The following is a 12,420-nucleotide window of genomic DNA, read 5'->3' as shown; positions in this document are numbered from 1 at the left end:
ATTTTTTCCTGGTAAATTCTTATATTCATATAGGCCCCATATTATGTGAGCATACATTGCATGATTAATTACTATACCATTATATATTTTATTTGTTGTGGCATGACTACACATTTTTTCAATGTATAAATGAAAAACAGATGTGTTTGAAGATATTGTTCATATGCAAACCATGGGTATTTTTGTTTTTTAACAGATTTTCTTTGCTATGATCTATGATATATTTTTCAAAGAAGTAAAGATTTCACCACAACATTTAGCAAAATATGTTGTTTTTCTAAAACTACTCTGAAGGAAAAAAATCAGAAGCAAATTCTGCTTTTTGTTTATTTGGCTTGTTCACAGATCACACAAAAATCAAGCTACCTAAGGGGCCTGTGGAAACAAAATGAACCTATGCAAGTGAAGCTATATTTGAGTTCCAGGGCTTCAGACTTAAATCTTTGAGTCAAAGCTTGACTCAGATGAGTCCCAAAGCCATATTATGAACAGCTCTGGATAGAAAAGCTGAACAAAATGACAATTGTCCGCAGAACGTAAACTGTTCACTTTCCATAACTGTATAACCCAGTTACAGTTTTTCTATCTGGTTGATTTCTGTGCATATTTACCACTGTTGTGATCATCAAAAGTCTTTTGGTGAAGAAATCTGCGCACCAACACATTTAATGTGTTTTATTATTGTGTTTAAAACACATAAAACTGTACATTTGTTAAAAAAAATTCCAATGGTCCATTGTACTGTATATTGTGTTGTTTGAAAGCTCTCATCATAAAGTGGTTGAAATACAACTGATTTTATCCTTATTGGTCAAAAGCAGATGAGTAGAAAATAATATTTAAATGTTCTTTTCATATGGAAATTAATAACCACATATAAACTGTAGAGGGAGGGAAAGAATAACAGAATTTTTCCATATTCCAAGATGAGCAACTGATTACAGCTATTGTACAGTTTCACGTGAAAGGCACAGTTTCTTCACTTCACATCAGGGTCAATCTTGTCAAATACTTTTTATTATCGTAAAACAAATATGGTTAAACAAAAGCGTAAAAAATAATGACATGAATAAAAATTCCTAAGAGCTTGAACAAGAATATGTGTTGAAAAATGGATATTGAAAACATTCATTAAAGAAAATGAAACGATCAAAACATACTCAGAGGATCTCTGCTTTTTGCTTCAGCTGCTTTTTGCCTTTATGATGTCACCAATGTATATTTTGTAATGTGATACTTTTATAATAAACCAGTAATGAAAAAGAAGGTATTATTTTAAAAGATAAGCTCTGGTTGTAAAATGTAAACTGTTACACTGACTAAAAAGTTTTTCAAGGTAAAATATGGATAAGCAGACATTTTAATTTGGTTGCTCTAATTCTTTGAAGCCATATCATCCTGCAGCTATTATATACTGGAACTGTAGGAGGCGGTGGTTCCTCTGAACACCAAACATTAAAAACATTGTCCCATCTATTTTTTTCCCCGCCCCATTCACTGAACAATTAAAAGTAGAATAAATACATATTTAAATTTTCATGAGTTTGAATATGGATTTCATAACAAAAAATACTATTTTTATTGCATTATGTGCCTAATGCTGAAAAACAATCTCCTGACACTATATGGACAGTGACCTCACGGGCAACATAAAGTAAATGATAGGTACAAGCTGAGGTGTGCAGTATAACAATATTTATAAAATGTTGTACTTCAAAATACAAAATCAAATACCCACATTTTTCTTAGTAAAATCTGACAACCAAAACAGGCATGGACTGGGAATAAAGGGGGAGAAAACAGCAAGAAAAACACAAGTGTGTAGGAGGAAGCTGATCAGCAGCCTTATGTGATGTCACTAGAGTTATGATTGCTTTTTACAACATTCACAAAATAATAAAATAAACAAATAAACGGACCTTTATAACTTGCTTTTTAGATGATTACCTATATCAAGAAAGTGACTGATTTCAGAGAAACAATGGTGAGTAGCTTTAAACAAAATATAACAAATTTTCCACGCACAAACTTAGCTAAAATTGTATTACAACTTGCATTTATTTGGGATCAGGAAAGTGAATAACAGTTTAATTTTCACCCCCCTTTTTTTTTCAGGAAATCTTGTGTGAACTATATACTATATTTCTGTTCCTGTGACCCTGCAGCTTTTATCTCCTGCTTCCTTTCATGTCCATGAGGCTTTTCCAGTGAGAGGAGGGAGGACGGGGACTTTGTTCACTGAGCTCTGCCTCCACATGACCTCATGCCGGGGAAAAGAGGAGGAGAAAAAGTAGGAAAAGGAGGAGTCCGGCGTGCTCGTAGTCTACCTTGCTGAATCAAACTGGGTCTGGGACTGAGTCCGCGTGGAAGTACTCTGTAAGAACCGGGAGAACTTTTTTTTCCTTTTCCAGCACTGTGATCTCCATGACATTTACCAGGTAAGACTTTAGAAGTGCTACTTTGCAGACTGTTTGCGGGGAGGGTGTGTGAGGAGTTCAGGGGAGATGTGTCACGTTTTAGCTGGAAGTTTGTGAGGAGGAGGAGGAATGCCGAGACATGTCCATTGAGGAGCCATGCAGCAGGGCAGACAGCTGACTCACTGTAACTCCAATTAAATACTTCTGCCTCGTTTCTATAGATTCTCGTTGTTTTTTGTTTCAGTTATAAAACTCGCTGAACTTTGAGGCTGAGTTTGCTTTGAACATCAGCGAACACACCATTCAAACTCCAAAACTGGCGCTAAATGAAAGCGTTTCACCGCTGTTTCATCACTCAGGACGCTAAAATGAAGAAATGCGTTGCGCATATAAGTCTTCAAAGTAGCAGTGCTTTAATTGGATTATTTACTAACGAACGCAGTTTAAATTAGGTAATTCCTCTGGATAAGTTCGAGTGTGGTTTATACAGCAGTGTGAAAAATGTGAGGACACACCTCTAAATATTTAGTTTTCTATTAAACATATTTCCAAAGTGAGGCTTAATTATATTTTTGTTTATATGTATAAAGTGGTTTAGTTGAACTTAAGCAACTAAAGTAAATCTCTTTCAAAAGAGCTTGTCAAGTCAGAGTGGGGACACCTACCCTCCTAAATATTTCCACTTGGAGATGTGTTTAGTCGGTTTCTAGTCATGGCAACAACACCTTAAGATCAAGATCTGGGCTTTGACTCTGGCTTGAATCATCACATTTCTTAAATCTCACTTAGTCATCTATTGGACTAACTTGCATATTTGAGTAATTACTATTGCACAGTTTCCATTCTGCTTTAGCTTAATTTAAATTTGTTATTTATTTGTTTATTTAGTTTTCCTCATGCCCCCTCTGATACAGTTTACAGTGAATATTTAATGGTGAGCTGGGTAGATTTTGCTGCAGCAAAGCATCTCCAAACTATGACACTCTCACCTATTAATGTTTGTCATTTGGTTGTAAAAGCTGGCACTGATTGATCTTATAAATTTTCTGTGTCATTGTCATGTTTATGTTGCTGTTGCTCTGTAAATGAATTTTTAACCATCACATATTTAGTGGAACTGCAATTGAACTGCCCTCCATCACCACCCTGTTTGTGATTGAATACTATTTTGAAATTCAGAAATTCCTTAAACTGCAACCTTCAATGGCAAACACAAGGCCGACAGTACAACCAGTTGCAAGATCACAAATCCAAAAGTTGGAGCAAAAACTGCAAATGTACTGATAGTAAGGTACTTTGTACACTGAAACAAAAATATACGTTTCATACATTGTTTATTGAATATTCTTCTAAAAGAAGTCGAAAACCCAGACAGCAGAACATCTACAAAGACTTCAGCCTCCTAGTCTATGATGCCTCATGAATGCATCATAGGTTTTGCTTGTTTTGACTGAGGGTTAGTCATAACAAGAAACACTATGCTTGGGTTCATACAAGGGAAAATCTATTAGATGTACCAAAGGATAAGAACAAATTTTAAAAGAAAGCAGGGATCCTCCAATCAGCTGGCCAGTGATTGAAATCACCGTTTTTCCCCTTTGCCTTTATGTGTTTGGGAAAATACCAAAATAACAAAAAAAATGCAACTTTTTCTGTTATTTCCTACTTTTAAATTCTATCAAAGCATCAACTAATAGTGTGCTATTTAATAGAGATCATAGATATTAGATGGTGATTGCTTCATTCAAATAAAAACTAGAGCTGCAATAATAATATTAGTGCTGCAATTAACAGTTATTTTATTTGGTGGATAATCTATCCATTATTAGATCTGAAATTTTAGAGTTTGTATTTCCCACAAAGCTCAACAACACTAATCTGATTCTGGCATTATTACTGGGCAAGATTCAGCAAGTCAAAGTTGCTCTGCTTCTGACTGCTCTCAAACATTAACTTGGTGTCAGTTTAAAGGAACTATTAATTATATAAGTATATCATATTGAGACATTTTAGTTAGATTCATATTATTATAAAGAGAAATAGTAATTTTAATGCCTCACTGATGAGATATTTGAAGACACTGGTTATACTTCCTCCAACTGTGCTGACCTGTTTGATGTTCATCCCTGTCTGTATTTTGAGACTGGATGGGGCATTTTATAAAAGCAGAAGCCAGCCCAGATTTATATGAGGGTTAAAGTCCAGTAATTTTGTCCACCCACTTAAACTGAGTCATTGAAGTTTGACGACAAGACAGGTTCCCTGTATATAACCCGAGCAGTTTTCTGGTTGTCGTCAGATAACGAGTGGTACTCTGTCCGGTGCTCTAAAAATCAAAGTTGTGTTTCAGCGTTTTTAAAGGACGTATCAGAAGGGAGCTGACTTTGATTTTATTTAATTCATTGATTCAAAGTTCTCTCTGATCAGATTTATGAAAGTTTTTGTCTGTACAACTTCCTGTCTTTCTACCTCGACAGAGCTTGTTTTTCATTAGAAACTCAACAGGTGGGAAAGATGTTACGGAAAACCATTGTGGTCAGATCATGTGACTGTGCTGTGTTAACTTTCCAGTATAATTTCATCTAATTTTACACAGATGATGAAACCATCAGAATGGATTTGCATGCCTTTGTGCCAAAGCTTGATTTGTCCCAGTTGTCTGTTGGAAGATGCCTGCTTTACAGAGCAGTCATCTTGTTAAGAGAGGGGGAAGACGGGGGTGTCTTTCCCTCTCAGTCTATGCAGAGCCTGGTTCCCATGGTCCACAGCCAACTGGCCAATAAAAGATGCTGGCATCCAAGTTGCATTGTGATGGCTGAGGAGGGAAACTTATGGGAACCAGTGACCCGACAGAAAGTACATACTGAGTCGTTGCTGTTATTTTGCTGAATGATTTTGTCCTTCAAAGGCAGCTTCACAGCTTCTCCCAAACAGAAAGTCCAGATTTAAAAAGTTTGTCCGCTTAGTGGAGTGATGCGGATTTCTGCTGTAGATGGGGCAAACATCTTTGCTCCTGCCTAGCCATGTGACTGTATGGTATTTTATGGAGCAAAGAGTGTTACTCTGGAACGCATTATGTTGCATCACCTCTAATCTGCTTTAAACGAATTATGTTAATTTTATCTCAGTTTGCTTTGGTGAGCTACGGTCTGAGGAAAACTCTTTGAAATTCTTTATAAGTCAGTGTTTCAGTGGGCACAATGGCCTTCAACTTAAATAGGAAAAATAACTTGTGTGATCACATTATTATTCGTTGTACCTTTTAACATATTATCTGTCAGTTTGCCTCAAAGCCAAACTCAGAAATCATTTATTGATTTTTATTTGTAAAGCTTCAGCCACAATTGATGATTCCCTACTGGTTGTTTTTGTTCTCTCATCTGCTATGCTGGGTTTTCTGTTTGCAAAATATGTTGATCCTCAGGAAAGTATTCACAGCTTTGGAATGGAGGATCATAAACAAGCCCCTTTTGAAAAAATGGTATTATGTAATAATATTAATGTCTTACAGAAGCCTTTGTTGTGCTTTTGAATTGAACCGATTGCCCCCATTTTATGGTATAACTAAAACATATGGCATTATGTCTAACCTGAAAATGTCAAATCCTGAATGTGTAAAGTTATGCTATTGTTTCAGAAAACGGGAAAAAAAGATTATTCCTCAAACTTACTTAAAAGTTCAATTATTAATGCTAAAACATTTATTTTACTTAAGCTTTTCCTTCAGGCAAAACTATTCTGTGAACACCAGCTAGATGTAATATTTTCAAAGTGTTTATTGTGCAAAACCTTTTGCAGTTTTGTTTTTTATGGAGTCACACATATACAAGAAGTCAGATGCTTAATGGACATCCTGCTCAAAGCTTCAAAACAGAGCTACAGCTGGTGCTCCTTTACTGTCTACAAGTAGATAGGTGTAAATTAGGATATGATTTGGAGTCCTCCTTTTAACCAGCTGTCTGGCAGTGCACAGCAGCAGGTGGAGGAGCAGCATCTCTACACTACCATATGTGTGTATGAGCAGAGAAAACCCTCTGCCACTTATTAAAAAGTTAAAAACGAGAATGGTAGAAAATGTTTGCTGGCAATAAAATTGCTAGCTTGTCCCACATTGGCATATTTGTGATGGTTCATCATAAAGATGGAGCCATCTTCTATAGGATTAAATGTCCTGATGACCATAAAGAAGGTTCAACATGGACACTTCCAAAGACCCCATATGTGGATGTTTACCCTCTGACTTGTGTTTGGAAGGACCTCTCAGTCGCACCTGTTACTGATTTACACTTCAGTTCAGACTTTCTAAAACTCCCAGAAATGGACAAGGGGAGATTAGGAGAGCACTGATTAGTGGTGTTAATTTAACAACTTGTGTTACATTAATATAGTCATTTGTTCAGTGAAAACATGTTTGGGATGCAGATGCATATTAGGGTCTGTAATCCATAGAGTTTAAAGAGAATATGGGTAGCTTCCTTTGCTGGTGTGCAACACACAAACTGCAGAACATATGTGTGATCTCTTAGGAAGACTGTTGCAGATAAAGCTCTTAAAAACTGAACATGTCCTTCTTTTGTTAACAATTTTACCATCTCCACATGTCACTGTTGTGTAGAACATGTGTTCTCTGGTTCCTTTAATGCTCCTCTGGTCTTAATCTCTGCATGTGGGAAGGAGGCAATTAAGATGAGTGACTGAGCTACTAATAAATCAGTCATCAACAAAGAAGGCATGCAAACAAGATGGTTGTCCTCAGCTGGATGTACTCTTGATGTAACAATGAATCAATGAAAAAGATCTCATTTGGCTTTATTAGATTGTCCCATCAGTTAACTATGTTTCTGCAATAATGTTGCTATAAAACCATTGTATTGTTTAGTGTTTTCAGTGCTAGCTTTACCTAATTTATGATATTTAAATAGAATGTTTTGGTAGTTTTTGATTGTATTTTAACTGATAAAGGAAGAATTGATTAGTGATAGAAAAGGTTTTCTTGATATGAACGATGAGGTGAATAAATGACGTCCTCACTAAAAAAACCTAAAATGTCATTAATGGCTTGTTGCTGGAACCTCCTTTTAGACTTTAAAACATTCCTGTCAATGTTTTACTCTTGGTCAAATACCAGAGTTCCTAGGAGGCAAATGTCAAATTTAGCTGAAGTTTCAGTGGTCCATCATTTTGTTTTTTTCCTTTTCTCTCCAGAGCTTCATTAACTGTGTACTACAAATCAGTACTAGTGCAATCAAGTTTAATATGTTGAAATGGAAGAACGTAGTGGCAGCAATTCTCGTGAGAGGATGAAGAATGAAGTTGTGCATTTTTGTTTGTTAAAGATGGGAAGAAAAGAGGAGGACAAATAAATGAATCCAGTTTAGTCATTTGTCTCTCTTTATTCTTACATGGGGTGTGACAAAGTGATTTAGTCATGATTGCTTTGTTTCAAATTTTCTAGAGGTAAACCTTTCAGATGAAATGGTTTAGTCACTGCTGCAGCTGAGGCAGCTTTTAATTACCGTCTTAGGCGTGAGAAACAACCAAAAAATGCTCAATCTTCTCGATAGCTAACAGTTATTTCTCATCAGGGATAATGTGCTTTGGTTGTAGTAAATCCTATGAAGTTCAAATTTATGAAATTTGAGAAAACACTGTCCAAAAAACCCCCAAAAACATTAAAATATTTGGTGATTTTAAAAGATGTTCTTCAGTTTTCAATTAATTTAGAAAGGGAGCTTGTCAAATTCTACGTAATTGAAGAATTTTTTTTCTCTGATAGATTTCTGTCAGCACTTGGTTAGATGACAAGTTGTACTTAGTTTTTTTTGATGAATATCAGTATTCATCCTGCGCATTAAGTAGGATTAAGAATAAGTGTCCTCTGAGGGCAACTCTAGAAAATACTTTCCTTCGTGATTTTATTTTTTGCTCTGTTGTCTAAGCAACTTTAAAAAAATAAGAACATTTGAGCTTTCTTCCTAGTCTGTTCCTATGATTTATTAAATGTGGATCCCTTTAAATTTCATGTTTGGTTTTGCTCTGCTATACCTAATTAGGTGTGAGTTTTGCCTCAGTTTAATTTTTATTAAAAGACAATAATTTAAATGAAAAGAAAAATAAAGCTGCTGTTGAAATGTGGGTAAGTAAAACAAATGTTTTAATTAGGGATCCACCAATATGACGTTTACGAAAACAAACAAAGCAAATTTACGAAACAAATGGCAACAAGATAGAAATAAATATTAGCTGTTAATATCGGCCCAGTTTTATCTGACCGATATCAAAATGCTAAAAAAAATGATTAATATTGGTCAGCACCAAAGTTAGCAACAAAATATCAAGCATCCATAATTTTAATTCATAATTCACTTTTCAAGATTGTTTAATCAAATGTTTTCTTACACAAGATTCTCCCTTGTTCCTCCTTATGCAGTGATGATCATCATGGCCACACATTTCAGATTTAGTATCATCACCCCACAGGACATGTCTCCAAATATTAATCTCCTGTGTCCGTGTATTTTCTCAAAGGCAACTTTTTTGAAGTCGACTTCTTCCTCGCTGATTGGCTTTTCAGCCCATATCTGTTACAGCTTCAGTCAACCTCTCTACAAGAACATTCCCTGTTCTTCTGGTGTTGATGTCCATGTCTTACCAAAAACAGACTCATTTCAGGGTAAGAATTGTCACTAAAGTGAATACCAATGTTAAGAGAGTGTTTTTTTTTTTTTAACAATTATTTTTAAATTAGAATGGTTTTAAACAAAAATCAGAAAAATATAATCAGCAACCATAAAATGGTATTTTTAATGTGATATTTGGTGCGAAATGAATTAATAAGCAATTGAAAAAATATGTAAAAAAACCCCAACAAAACAACACTTGAGAGGCAGTGAGGTTTTTCCGAGGTTATGCATTTCCCTTCTGTGCAAGGACTGTCTCTGTTTGCTGGCATGAATACAGGAGAAGTTGAACCAGTAGAGTTGTTCAGTATAAATATCACTTCGTTTGTATTTTCCCTCCAGCTCTGGTGTGAATAATAACCTTTTGTTTACAGTGACTGACACTGCTCTCCTTCGTACCTACACCCCACACTTCCTGTTTAAAAGAATTTTTTTTTTTCCGCCATTGTTTTGAAGCACTTGAACTCACAGACCAGGCCGGTTCTGTTTCCTGCCCTCGTTGAATGGACAACAAGAGAATAGATAATTACAGCGTTCACATGAGAATTTAAATGTTCCACTTCTCGACAGCATTTATCAAAGCATTTCGAAGGTCGGCACCAGTTTGAGAGTTTCCATGTTGCTATGCCAACTGTGTTGAAATCTGAGCATGATTATTCATGTGAAACTGGTCGATAAACACAGCTGGCATAGCATTTCAACTGGAAAGCGAATGCTTAAAGTGGAAAATAGCTGTTTACTTGGAGAGGAGTGGTTTTGATTGGAGTATTTTCATTATTGTGTGCCACCTAATAGAGGACAAAGTTCACTCTTACTCACCAGCATCCAGTTGAGGTAAAATGCTTCCTTACCTGTGGCATTCTGAGCAAACAATCCAATTTTTTCTCTATAAAGCTGTTTTTCTTAGATAACTGGAGTAGCCACATAGCCCTATTAACCCCATGTCATGTCAACATTGTGCAGGTGAGGATCTTTTCTACTCAGCTTGTTTGGATTTGAACTGCATCACATGAGGAATGACCTAGAAAACACGCACGTTGATAACCGGCGGCACCTTTTGAACCAGCAGAGACTTCAATTTCTCTTTCCTGAAAAGAACCCGTCTTAACACTGCACTTTATTGTTACTTTAGGCGTTTTCAAAGTAACCATCTCCCTGCTGAAATATGTCTGGATAAAAATGCCACAAGGTCCCTGAAGACGTTGAACAGCTACATTGTTGTTTCTGTTTAAATAACCAAAGAGGGCAAGGCGACCATGGTTTTCTGCTGTTTCTATTAGTAGGTGTGAATGTTTACAGTCTGTTATGTCTGTTCAACCAGCATGTGTCTGCAAACCTGTGAACCTCTGAGCTGCTTTCACTGCTGTGTGGTAATATTGAGAGGCCCCTTCTAAGGGGGCCTTGTATGTATTTGAACCCGTCTTAAATGCAGTTGGATGGACCTGAGCTTGAGGAATCTTGATCCCATCATCCTGCATACCATACAGTCCACGGCTCCTCTCTAAGGAGCCTTTCTCTGAAAGGTCACAGCTATGTCCCCAATTAAGCAGTTTTGTTCAATGGTATGTGCTGATCTTTGTGTCATTGTTACATAGGTCAAATTAATGCCTGACAGTGGCTTAACTGTGAATAAAATGTGATGGTACAGTACATGACAGTTTTTATTCTGAGTTTTATAATGCGTGTGAGTCTGTTTCTGGTAACTTTTGAAAGGGGAGAAAAAATTAGTCATGATGTTTTTTTTAAGGTTTTAAAAGGGTGTCTCTCATTTCCTTTGGGTGTTATTCATTGTAACTGTGGAGATGAGCAGCATATTCCAATATGATATCACTCAACAGTTTAAGTAGCCAATGTAGTGCACTGTGCCATTCTACACGAGTTAGTCGGAATACAGAATGGCACAGTTATTAGATTTGTATAATATATCAGGCATTTTCCCCAGAAAATGTGCTAAACCTGGTGATAGTAGCTTGACTATTGTTTGCCTGTGCAATGCCGCTTGAATAAAATCTTGCCTATAGCACAGTTTGGCCTTTCTCCCCTTCACTTGGATTCCCTCTGGTAGATTTTTTTTACCAGGCCAATCAGCAAACAGAAGAAGTTGTGAATGATGAAGTTGATTGTCTGCTATGTTTTAGCAATGGCAGTGGAGGATGTGAACGAAGCGGTTCAAAGCAGGGACTGAAAAAAAGGGATTTTACTATTTTAAAACGACATAATTATCACAGAGTTGGCATTGTAATCTATTTCAACATCTAATATCGCCAATTAGCATGATTGATGATGTGTTATTACATCGTCAACCTGTATAAGTCTTGATGTCTCTATAGGATAACAATGAATGAACCGCAGACTTGTTTCAACATGACGTAGAAAATTGGCTCCTTTAGGGTTTTTTACAAGGGCTGCATAATTTAAGGAAAATATCGAAATATAAATATATCCGTTGTGAATAACTGTAATTTTCAAGACATTTGCTTTATTATTTTGTCCCCACCACTCTCCACTAACTCTAGGAACTTAGCCATTGAGTAAAATACTGCTATTTGGGCATTTAGAGAAGTTTAGAGAAGAGTCTATTCAACTGTCCAAATATAATAGAACTAGGCAGAACTTTAATGCATTCAACTCAAAATGGTACACAGCAAATATTGAATTTATTATTTATGATATTTCAACAAAGTTTGTGATTAAATATGTATAATGTACTTCCTCTGACTTCATTTATAGAAAGAGTGTTGAATCTACTTCCTTATGTAGAAACTTGGACACTAAAAAGTGTTTTGTTTTCCATGATCGGATAGCTCTTAGGCGTCGTGCATTCACTGATCGTTGAAAGACTCGAATTTTTAGTATTATTTTTAAGTTTGTATCAGTCACTGATCAGGATTCTTTAATCTAAAAACGTGAGCTGAGTAGTCTCTGATTCTCTAGTCAGTTTTAGAGCTGAAGAGTTTTCTGATTTCACCTTGTTCTTGTAGAAACTGATTTCAAGCATTACCACGGCCAGTCTGCTTTTTCTAACATTTCTTGTATAGAAGTAGTAATCGTGAGACTAAAGGAACTACAGGATTAACCTCCTTTTATACATCAAAGCATGTGTACATTTTGTTTATTTTTCATTATTAATAAAAATAAGATATAGATTTAGGAATGTGTGTTTCCTTAATGTGTTCATTGACTGAAGATGGTACATTTCCTTTTTTTGATGCATTTAATATGTAGGGAAAATGTTAGATTTTTCAGCATTTCACCTCTTGATCAAACAGAGCTTATCAGGTTAAAGTTGGAGAATTTTATCTCTATTTTCAATTTTATTCTGG

General features: G+C 35.9%; 1 protein-coding gene across 2 annotated transcripts in view; it reads left to right on the top strand.

Moving 5' to 3' along the window:
• Positions 1 to 2,312: 2,312 nt before the first annotated feature.
• Positions 2,313 to 12,420, top strand: part of tanc1b (tetratricopeptide repeat, ankyrin repeat and coiled-coil containing 1b) — a 101,051-nt gene continuing 90,943 nt past the window's right edge. For both annotated transcript variants that reach the window (XM_032567965.1, XM_032567964.1), the window contains exon 1: positions 2,313 to 2,438. The gene's annotated coding sequence lies outside the window, so the exon portion shown is untranslated. The remainder of the gene's footprint in view (positions 2,439 to 12,420) is intronic.

Source organism: Xiphophorus hellerii, chromosome 7 (genome assembly GCF_003331165.1).
Source record: "Xiphophorus hellerii strain 12219 chromosome 7, Xiphophorus_hellerii-4.1, whole genome shotgun sequence".
Taxonomy (NCBI): domain Eukaryota; kingdom Metazoa; phylum Chordata; class Actinopteri; order Cyprinodontiformes; family Poeciliidae; genus Xiphophorus; species Xiphophorus hellerii.
This window is presented reverse-complemented; position numbering and strand designations above follow the sequence as displayed.